At 34.6% G+C, this 12,272-nt stretch overlaps 1 protein-coding gene across 2 annotated transcripts in view; it reads left to right on the top strand.

Moving 5' to 3' along the window:
- Positions 1-12,272, top strand: part of LOC136028368 (G-protein coupled receptor dmsr-1-like) — a 97,021-nt gene that overhangs the window by 53,026 nt on the left and 31,723 nt on the right. The gene's annotated exons all lie outside the window — the stretch shown is intronic.

Genomic DNA, 12,272 nt, shown 5'->3' with positions numbered 1-12,272 from the left:
CATTTTATTTAAAATAATTTGAAAGCTAATCACTTGACAGGTGTAGTATCATACAATTCCTGCTGGTTATTCGTGTTTTGCAAAAATTTCAAAATAAATAAGGATAGTCTTGGTCATACGCTCCGCAAAACCGTTTCGTAAATTTTACTGCCGTGTACGCATAGCCCATCCATATTTTTTTTAACTCGATGGTGGAAACTATTTGCTTTAAACGCTTCAAAAGCTAGGTATTTTGAAAATAAAGGAATTAAAAGGGAGCGTCAAAACCATTTAAAGCCCATCGAATGTAGTTCAATTTCAAAGGGCTTTTACAGTAAAGTTGAAAGAAGTCTTATTAATAATACAGAAGAGTTTAATTAATTATTTAGTTTAATCCAAGTTTCGTGGGTTTTTTCTCAATCAATACAATATTTTCTCAGTAATTTCTTGTTAAATTTTCGTATTAAAGCCTTTTCACCCTGTATACATAGCACGCCATTTCTTGAAAGTACGGTGAAAAATGTTTTGCTGTAAACAGATTATAGCTAGGCGTGTTGAGAAAAGAATAGGAAAGGGAGCCTTGGAAACTATTTGAAACTCGATTAAATACAGTCAAATTTGGAAGCACTTTCACATCAAATAAAAGGGGCTCTGTTAATAGTATATAGTAATTTAATTTATTAAATTCAACTTAATCGTAGTTTTAGCGATTTTTTGGCTAAATTATTAAAAAGACTTCTCATTGTTTTCTTGCTAAAATTGTCTAATTAATTTTTTTTGCTGCAGAAAATTTTGCAGCAGAAAATTTTTTCTATAAATATTTTAAAAGCATTTTGAAATTTTTTTAAAAACATTCTTTAAAATAAAGGAAAGCAACGGAATTGTGAAACCAATTTTAACCAACTAAATGGAATCAAGTTTAAAATGCTTTCCAAACCAGGTTAAAAATAATTGTTTTCCTCCACAGTCCGGCATTTTATTCATTTTTTTACAATGATGGCAAAAAACTTTTATGGAAAAAGTTTTCAAAGGAAAAAAATGAAAATGAAAGGGAATAAAAAGCGAACTATGAAACCCATTTTAACCAACAAAATAAAGTTAATATTCAAAGAGCTATCACAGCGCAATTAAATGAGTAAGGTTAATATCATAAGGTAAGGATTATGTAATAACAATTTAGTAATAAGGGAATTATTTTGTTATTCTAACGGGCTTAGAAGGGATTGTTTCACCAAAATTGCCTTTTTGTTACCAATATGCCCTTTTACATTTTTTTAGCTTACAGCGGATTGCTTCTCTCAAAATTGTCTCTTTTTTTTATTAAATAAAAAAAACTAGTTTTTTAACTGAAAGTAAGGAGCGACATTAAAACTTAAAACGAACAGAAATTACTCCGTATATGAAATGGGTTGTCCCCTCCGCAGTCCCACGCTCTTTACGCTAAAGTTTGACTCTTTGCCACAATTCTACTTTTTAAAACAATGAAAAACTTTAGCGTAAAGAGCGTGGGACTGCGGAGGGGACAACCCATTTCATATACGGAGTAATTTCTGTTCGTTTTAAGTTTTAATGTCGCTCCTTACTTTCAGTTAAAAAACTAGTTTTTTTTATTTAATTTCTGAACGTTTTTGAATTAATGCATGTTTGATTTTGGCTCTCCGCACATAAATTATTGAAATGAAATTAGTATATTAATTTTTTTTGGCTAAATGGCTTTCTCTTAGTTTTGATCAGACGATTTTGAGAAATAAGGGGTGGGGAAGGAGGCCTTGCTGTCCTCCAATTTTTCGGTTACTTAAAAAGGCTACTAGAACTTTTAATATTCAACGAACGTTTTTATTAGTAAAAAATATACGTAACTTAAGAATTAACTTACGTAACAAACTTTTATATTCTTATATTTTTATTATGTGTACGAGGGGGTTTGTACCCTCGTTAATACCTCGCTCTTTACACTAAATCGTAAGTTTTGTCCCAATTCTTTAAGAATGACCCCTGAATCAAAAAGGCCGTAGAATAAATAGTTGAAATCACTAAAAATATTTTAGCATCAAGAGCGAGGTATCCATCTCCTCCTAAATACCTCGCTCTTTATTCTAAAGTATTTTTAGAACCCCTCATATGCGTAATAATCTCTGTTCGTTTTAAATTTCAATGCTATTCCTTACTTTCATTTGAAAAAACGTTTTCATGTTTATTTTTTCACTGTTTTTTTTATAGTAATGCTAGAAAATCCTGCGCCCTTTTCATTGAATTTTTCTTCCCCCGTGACATATTCCTCAAAGGAAAGATCCTCCCACAAAGCCCTCTCCCATCAACCCCACCCCCCAAACCAAAAAATCCCCATGAAAACGTCTGTACACTTCCCAATAACCATTACTATATGTAAACACTGGTCAAAGTTTGTAACTTGCAGCCCCTCCCTCAGGGATTGTGGGGGAGTAAGTCATTCCCAAAGACATAGTTATTATGGTTTTCGACTATGCTGAACAAAATGGCTATCTTAAAATTTTAATCTGTTGACTTTTGGAAAAAAATGAGCATGGGAGGGGGCCTATTTGCCCTCCAATTTTTTGGTCACTTAAAAAGGGCACTAGAACTTTTCCTTTCCGTTAGAATGAGCCCTCTCGCGACATCCTAGGACCACTTGGTCGATAAGATGACCCCTGGGAAAAAACAAAAAAAAAAACAAACAAATAAATAAACACGCACCCGTGATTTGTCTTCTGGCAAAAAATACAAAATTCCACATTTTTTAGATAGGAGCTTGAAATTTTTGCTATAGAGTTCTCTGATATACCGAATGCGATAGTGTGATTTTCGTTAAGATTCTATGACTTTTAATGGATGTTTCCCCCTTTTTTCCAAAATAGGGCAAATTTTCTCAGGCTCGTAACTTTTGATGACAAAGACTAAATTAATTGAAACTTAATATTTAGAATCAGCGTAAAAATTCGAATCTTTTGATGTATCTTTTAGTATCAAAATTCCGTTTTTTAGAGTTTCGTTTACTATTGAGCCGGGTCGCCCCTTACTACAGTTCCTTACCACGAACTGTTTGAAAAGAAAATAATTCGGTATTTCGGGGCTTCTGACATTATTACTCCTTTGCGGAAGTTAGGCTCAAAATTGAAAAGGGATTATAGTTTTTCTCTGGGCCCCTTCCACCTCTTAGTTCGTTTATTTTCCCGTTAGTTTTCACCTGTTTTCGCTTTATAGTTGTGTTATCTCTTAGCAGTAGTTATGGTTGTGGTATATATGTTTTATCGCTCGTATAGTTGTGTTATTTTCAAATTATACTCCATAATAGAGAGGCTCCGAACACCCAGCATTGTATATTAAGCTCTTAATTTGACGTTTTTTTCTAACGTGACCAGATTCGTCCTGCGCCCTTTTCATTGAATTTTTTTCCCCCATGGCATATTTCTCCAAGGAAAGATCCTCCCACATAGCCCCCTCCCTCAACCCTACCTCCAAAACCAAAAAAATCCCCCTGAAAACGTCTGTACACTTTCCAATAACCATTATTATATGTAAAGACTGGTTGAAGTTTGTAACTTGCAACCCCTCCCCCAGGGACTGTGGGGGAGTAAGTCATCCCCAAAAACATAGTTATTATGATTTTCGACTATGCTAAACAAAATGGCTATCTCAAAATTTTGATCCGTTGACTTTGGGAAAAAAATGAGCGTGGGAGGGGGCCTAGATGCCCTCCAATTTTTTTGGTCACTTAAAAAGGGCACTAGAACTTTTCATTTCCGTTAGAATGAGCCCTCTTGCGACATTCTAGGACCACTTGGTCGATACGATGACCCCTGGGGAAAAAAAAAAAAAAAAAAACAAACAAATAAACACGCACCCGTGATTTGTCTTCGGGCAAAAAATGCAAAATTCCACATTTTTGTAGATAGGAGCTTGAAACTTCTACAGTAGGGTTCTCTGATACGCTGAATCTGATGGTTTCATTTTCGTCAAGATCCTACGACTTTTAGGGGGTGTTTCCCCCTATTTTCCTAAATAAAGCAAATTTTCTCAGGCTCGTAACTTTTGATGGCTAAGACTAAACTTGATGAAACTTATATATTTAAAATCAGCATTAAAATGCGATTCTTTTGATGTAGCTATTGATATCAAAATTCAATTTTTTAGAGTTTTGGCTACTATTGAGCCGGATCGCTCCTTACTACAGTTCGTTACCACGAACTGTTTGACTAATATTGTAAAAAAAATTTTTACTAAAATTGTTTACTTTTTTTAGCTTACAGCGGAATGCTTCACCCGAAATTACCCTTTTTTCCCAAAATTGCCTTGTTTCACATTTTTTTAGCTTCAAAAGGATTGCTTCACCAAAATTGCCTTTTTTTCAAAATTACCTCTTTTTTTTGCCAAAATTGCCTTTTTAATTTTCTTTTTGTACAGGGCTTTCTGCACATCCAGGTTTAAGCTTATCGTTCGAATTTTAAACTCACATGAAACATAATCCATCAGCATAAAACTTTAAACCCCTACTTTTATGCTCACGCACTTCTAAAGATTAAAAAGTTATAAAAGGAGAAAAATCCTAAGGCTTTTTATTCTGGAACAAAGCTTTCCTGGCTTTCTAATTAGATGTTTCATGTATCAGTAGTAATTCAGGGCAATAATAAAAGTACAGCTCGAGAGTGAGAGGATTATTAGGTATTAGTTTTGACAGGAGGGGGATATTATTAATCCGGATCGCGTTTCCTTTGATATTAAAGGAATTTTTCCTTGTTGGAAAGGGATTTAAATAGGTTAAATGCTACACAGCCCTTCGGCAAAAAGGTCGAATAAATATATCTTTTTTTGTGGGATCCCTTGAGATCAGTGTTAAAATTTATTTTAGAAAATATCGATATTGATTTTAGAGCATGTTGTGGTAACACATACATTTGGTGTGGTAAATAATAGATGATTGTGTAATTGAGCTACTACAAGTGGTTCAGGACAAAAAAAAGAGATGATTTAATACAACTTTTACTACAGAAGAAAAGACTGAGATAGAATTCTACCGACGAAAAAGATTTTCGGCGACATATGTGGTTCTAGTAACCAATAAAATATTTTATTGCTGTATATATTGTGCAATAAAATATATTACGTGCAATTGTGCTGTTACAATTTCTACAGGAGAAAAAATGTCACAAGAAAAAGTTCGATGTTAGAAAAAGCTCAGTTAGAATGTTTTCAACGAAACTTTATGGTAATATATGCAGTTGTAGTAACAGATGAAATGTTGACGCATTTGTAAATGGACTGCTGCAAGTGTACCAGTGCAAAAAGAAGGCTTTTGATAAAAAGAAAAAAGAAAAAAGCGAAAAGAAAAAACAAAAAGAAAAGAAAACGAAAGAAAAACGCAAGGAAAACGCAAGAAAAGAAAACGAAAAAGAAAAGAAAAAAGCGAAACGAAAAAAGAAAAAAAAGAAAAGAAAAAAGAGAAAAGAAAAGAAAAGAAAAAAAAAGAAAAGAAAAGAAATGTCATAAGAAAAAGTTCGATGCAAGAAAAAGCTCAATTAGAATGTTTTCAACGAAACTTTATGGTAATATATGCAGTTGTAGTAAAAGATGAAATGTTGACGCATTGTAAATGGACTGCTGCAAGTGTACCAGTGCAAAAAGAAGGCTTTTGATAAAAAAAGAAAAGGAAAAAGCGAAAAGAAAAAACGAAAAAAAAAACGAAGGAAAAACGCAAGAAAAGAAAACGAAAAAGAAAAGAAAAAAGCGAAACGAAAAAAGAAAAAAAAGAAAAGAGAAAAGAAAAGAAAAGAAAAGAAAAGAAATGTCACAAGAAAAAGGTCGATGCAAGAAAAAGCTCAATTAGAATGTTTTCAACGAAACTTTATGGTAATATATGCAGTTGTAGTAAAAAGTACCAGTGTACCAGTGCAAAAAGAAGGCTTTTGATAAAAAATTAAATAAAAAAAAACTAATTTTTTTAGCTGAAAGTAAGGAGCGACATTAAAACTTAAAATGAACAGAAATTACTCCGTATATGAAATGGGTTGTCCCCTCCGCAATCCCTCAGTCTTTACGCTAAAGCTTTTAATTGTTTTAAAAAGTAGAATTGTGGCAAAGAGTCGAACATTAGCGTAAATATACATGTATAAGATATATGTATATATTATACATAATATATATATATGTATATACATGTATAATATATATGTATAATATGTATAATATATATGTATAATATGTATAATATATATGTATAATATATATGTAAATATATATGTATAATAAATATATATATATATATATATATATATATATATATATATATATATATATATATATATATATATATATATATATATATATATATATATATATATATATATATATTCACGTTTTTGAATTAATGCATGTTTGGTTTTGGCTCTCCGCACATAAATTATTAAAATGAAATTTGTATATTAATTCTTTTTTTGGCTAAATGGCTTTCTCTTAGTTTTGATCAGACGATTTTGAGAAATAAGGGGTAGAGAAGGAGGCCTAGTTGCCCTCCAAATTTTTGGTTACTTAAAAAGGCAACTAGAACTTTAATTTTTAACGAACGCTTTTATTAGTAAAAAATATACGTAACTTAAGAATTAACTTACGTTACAAACTTTCATAATCCTATATTTTTATTATGCATACGATGGGGTTTGTACCCTCGTTAATACCTCGCTCTTTACACTGAATCGAAAGTTTTGTCCCAATTCTTTAAGAATGACCCCTGAATCAGAAAGGCCGTAGAATAAATAGTTGAAATTACTAAAAATACTTTAGCATAAAGAGCGAGGTATTTATCTCCTCCTAAATACCTCGCTCTTTATGCTAAAGTATTTTTAAAACCCCTCATATGCGTAATAATCTCTGTTCGTTTTAAGTTCCAATGCTACTCCTTCCTTTCATTTGAAAAAATGTTTTCATGTTTATTTTTCATTGTTTTCTTATAGTAATACTAGAAAATCCTGCGCCCTTTTCATTGAATTTTTCTTCCCCCATTACAGATTCCTCCAAGGAAAGATCCTTCAACATAGCCCCCTCCCCTCAATCCCACCCCCAAACAAAATAAAATCCCCCTGAAAACGTCTGTACACTTCCCAATAACCATTAATATGTAAACACTGGTCAAAGTTGTAACTTGCAGCGCCTCCCCTAGGAATGTGAAGGAGTAAGTCATCCCCAAAGACATAGTTGTTATGGTTTTCAACTATGATGAACAAAATGGCTATCTCAAAATTTCGAACCGTTGACTTTGGCAAAAAAATGAGCGTGGGAGGGGGCCTAGATGCCCTCCAATTTTTTTGGTCACTTAAAAAGGGCACAAGAACTTTTCATTCCCGTTAGAATGAGCCCTCTTGTGACATTCTAGGGCCACTTGGTCGATACGATGACCCCTGGGAAAAAGAAAAAACAAACAAATAAACACGCACCCGTGATTTGTCTTCTGGCAAAAAATACAAAATTCCACATTTTTGTAGATAGGAGCTTGAAACTTCTACAATAGGGTTCTCTGATACGCTGAATCTGATGGTGTCATTTTCGTTAAGATTCTACGACTTTTAGGGGCTGTTTCCCCCTATTTTCTTGAGGAATGCAAATTTTCTCAGGCTCGTAACTTTTGATGGGTAATACTAAACTTCATGAAGCTTATATATTTAAAATCAGCATTAAAATGCGATTCTTTTGATGTAGCTATTGATATCAAAATTCAATTTTTTGGAGTTTTGGTTACTATTGAGCCGGGTTCGTTACCACGAACTGTTTGAAAAGAAAAGAAAAAAGCGATAAGAATAAACAAAAAAGAAAAGAAAATGAAAGAAAAACGCAAGGAAAGCGCAAGAAAAGAAAACGAAAAAGAAAAGAAAAAAGCGAAAATAAAAAAGAAAAAAAAGAAAAGAAAAAGAGAAAAGAAAAGAAAAAAAAAGAAAAGAAAAGAAATGTCACAAGAGAAAATTCGATGCAAGAAAAAGCTCAGTTAGAATGTTTTCAACGGAACTTTGTGGTAATATATGCAGCTGTAGTAACAGATGAAATTTTGACACATTTGTAAATGGACTGCTGCAAGTGTACCAGGGCAAAATAAGGCTTTTGATAAAAAAAAGAAAAGAAAAAAGCGAGAAGAAAAACTAAAAAGAAAAGAAAAAGAAAGAAAAACGCAAAGAAAAGGCAAGAAAAGAAAACGAAAAAGAAAAGAAAAAAGCGAAACGAAAAAAGAAAAAAAAGAAAAGAAAAAAGAGAAAAGAAAAGAAAAGAAAAACAAGAAAAGAAAAGAAAAGAAAAGAAATGTCGCAAGAAAAAGTTCGAGGTTAGAAAAAGCTCAGTTAGAACGTTTTCAACGAAACTTTATGGTAATATATGCAGTTGTAGTAACAGATGAAATGTTGACGCATTTGTAAATGGACTGCAGCAAGTGTACCAGGGCAAAATGAAGGCTTTTGATAAAAAAAAAGAAAAGAAAAAAGAGCAAAAGAAAACAGAGGTGGATTTCGTTACAAATGAACAGTTGATAGATGATGGCATATAAACATTTTGTGGAATTAAACAGTTTATGGTAATGAAATAAGTTTTAACAGTGTGGTAAGAAGTGATTGAACCCAATAGATATATGTATATATATATATATATATATATATATATATATATATATATATATATATATATATATATATATATATATATATATTAGCTGTTGGGGTGGTGCTTCGTGCCGGCCCAACACCTAGTTGATGGGGGCGCTTCGCAACCCCCCAAGCCCCCCCCCCCACGCGCGTAAGTCGTTACGCGCCATATTAGTTACACGCCATTGTAGTTGTGTCCCTGTGTCCCACCTGTGACTATATATATATATATATATATATATATATATATATATATATATATATATATATATATATATATATATATATATATATATATATATATATATATATATATATATATATATATTTTTTAACTACGTAAAACTTGCAAATATACAATATTCTTGGCTGTCCTATTGTCTGTGCATATAAATAAATTGTCAGGTTTACCGACTCTTGAACATGCAACATATAATTGTCCATGGGAAAAACAATCTGTATTCAGATCTATACCTCATTATTCTAATAATTGCCCTTGAGCTTTGTTGATGGTGATTGCTAATCGAACATTCCCTGTGTCCCCGTCGTCATTTATATATCCCCCTGTGCCCCCCGACGTCCCCGTTGTTGTTGTTTTCCTGTGTCTCGGTCGCCATTTGTGTCCCGGTGTCCCAGTCTGTAATTTCTCTTTGAGTGTCGCGGTCGTCATTTATATTCCCTGTGTCCCGGTGTCCCGGTCATCATTTTTGTCCCGGTGCTTTGTTGATGGTGATTGCTAATCGAACATTCCTTGTGTCCTGGTCGCTTTCTCTTTGACTGTACCGGTCGTCATTTATATTCCCTATGTCTCGGTGTCCCGGTCGTCATTTGTGTCCTGATGTCCCGGTCTGTAATTTCGTCAGTTGACAAATATGACGTCAGTCGACACACAAACATGACGTCACTCGACAGACACACAGACAACTTATTTTTATATATATACTAGCTGTTGGGTGGCGCTTTGCGCCACCCCAACACCTAGTTGGTGGGGGTGCTTCTTGCCCCCCCCCCCAAGCCCCCCCGAGCACATAAGTCGTTACGCGCCATTGTAGTTGTGTCCCTATGTCCCACCTGTGAATATAGATATATATATATATATATATATATATATATATATATATATAGATATATATATATATATATATATATATATATATATATATATGTGTGTTTTTAACTACGTAAAACTTGCGAATATACAACATTCTTTGCTGTCCCATTGTCTGTGCATATAAATAGATTGTCAGGTTTACCGACTCTTGAACATGCAACATATAATGGTCCATGGGAAAACAATCCGTATTCAGATCTATACCTCATGATTCTAATGATTGCCCTTGAGCTTTGTTGATAGTGATTGCTAATCGACCATTCCCTGTGTCGCCGTGGTCATTTATATATCCCCCTGTGCCCCCGGCGTCCCCGTTGTAGTTGTGTCCTGTGTCCCGGTCGTCATTTATATTCCCTGTGTCCCGGTCATCATTTGTGTCCCGGTGTCCCAGGCTGTGATTTCTCTTTGAGTGTCCCGGGCGTCACTTATATTCCTTGTGTCCCGGTGTCCCGGTCGTCACTTGTGTCCCGGTGTCCCGGTCTGTATATACATTCGTTTTTGAATTGGTCTTTTTTTAGTTTTTAGTTTTTTACCTTTTTTTAGTTTTTTTAGTTATACCTCATGATTCTAATGATTGCCTTTGAGCTTTGTTGATGGTGATTGCTAATCGAACATTCCCTGTGTCCCCGTCGTCATTTATATATCCCCCTGTGCCCCCCGGCGTCCCCGTTGTAGTTTTGTCCCTGTGTCCCGGTCGTCATTTATATTCCCTGTGTCCCGGTCGTCATTTGTATCCCGGTGTCCCGGTCTGTATATACATTCGTTTTTGAAATGGTATATGATGAAATAAATTTTTGTATTTTCCTCTTTTTTTCTTTTTAGTTTTCTTTGGTTTTTACTTTTTTTTAGTTTTTTTTAGTTTTTTTCTTTTTTCTTTTAGTTTTTTTTTAGTTTTTTTAGTTTTGTTTTTCTCCTTTATTTTCATTTTTTTCCTTTTTTTGTTTTTTTTCTTTTTTAGTTTTTTTAGTTTTTTAGCTTTTTAGTTTTTTTATTAGTTTTTATTTTTTTTTTCTTTTTAGTTTTTTTGTAGTTTTTACCTTTTTTTTAGTTTTTTTAGTTTTTTTTTTACTTATGTCCTGGTCGTCATTTATACTCCCTGTGTCCCGGTCGTCATTTGTGTCCCGGTGCTTTGTTGATGATGATTGCTAATCGAACATTCCTTGTGTCCTGGTCGCTTTCTCTTTGAGTGTCCCGGTCGTCATTTATATTCCCTATGTGCCGGGGACTTTTTTTGTGGGGGGGACTTCATTGTTACTAATTACTAGTTTCGGCGCAATGGTTCTCCTGTCCTCTTGTGTTTAACATTTTTCGAAGTTATTCCATTATTCATTCATTTCAATTTTTTGTTAATTAAAAGAGGGCCTTTCCGAAGCCAAGAGCAGGGGGTTAGCAAAAAAACAAAAAACCTGTACAAAAGAGTCTTTAAAAGCTGGGGGTTTGGGGGGCGGCAGCCCCCCAACTGCCTCTTCTAATTCCTGTACGTTTTAAGGTTCGACTTTGGGACGCAGCCTCTTTAACTCTTTAAGAAAACGAAGTTTTTTTTCATATTATTTCTGTACGTTTTTCTACAATCCATGGTGGATGTAATTTAATAATTCCTGTACTCCTCGTACAGGAATTAGGAGAGGAACTTGGGTGGCTGCCGCCCCCCCCCCGCTTTTAAATCATTGTATAAAATAGAAAAAAAATAGATAGAATGACCGAAATGTTTCTTTTGCTCATAAGAAGCTAGTGTGTAAATATAACTTCTCAATAACTTTTAAAAATTTCAAATTAACATGGGCTCTTATGGAGAGAAATGCGTTAATTAAGTAGCTAATGCGTGGTTTCTGGAAAACAGGGAAGGAGTTATCGGATCGAGCTGAAATTTCGCGGATAAGCTCCTGGGCCGTAGGGGACCTTAACTTGTGAATTTCAGCCCGATCGGACGACGTTAAAAGGGGTGGGGGTGGGGTTGGGGGGTCGAAACTTTCGGGGGGTTAAGATTTTCCTACGAAACTTTCCAGGAAAATTACTCGGAGAATTCCGCATCGAATGAGTCTTCGTACACCCAGATCCGATGTCGGCTGTGACCTGTAGGCGTCTAGAAAAAAAAGAAAATGAATTTTAAGTGGCTATGCGTGGTTTCTGGAAAACAGGGAGGGAGTTATCGGATCGAGCTGAAATTTCGCGGATAAGCTCCTGGGCCCTAGGGGACCTTAACTTGTGAATTTCAGCCCGATCGGACAACGTTAAAGGGGGGCTGGGGTTGACGGGTCGAAACTTTCGGCCAGATTTTCCCCATGAAGGAAAAGTTGGAGGGGGATGAAATTTGGCAGGTTTCTTAGTTGGAGCTCGGGCTACAAAATGCATGCCTCCCCATCCCTCTGCGACCACTGGAACCGAAGATCGCTTAACATTGTCGTGGGTCGCCTCTTTATAGAGGCACGAGTGTGCCTCCTTGATTGTCAGGTTTACGGACTCTTGAACATACAACATAAAATTGTCCATGGGAAAAACAATCCGTATTCAGATCTATGCCTCATTATTCTAATGATTGCCCTTGAGCTTTG

The sequence above is a fragment of the Artemia franciscana genome, chromosome 6 (assembly GCF_032884065.1).
Source record: "Artemia franciscana chromosome 6, ASM3288406v1, whole genome shotgun sequence".
Lineage (NCBI taxonomy): Eukaryota > Metazoa > Arthropoda > Branchiopoda > Anostraca > Artemiidae > Artemia > Artemia franciscana.
Note: the sequence above shows the minus strand (reverse complement) of the source record. Positions and strands in the feature narration are given on the sequence as shown.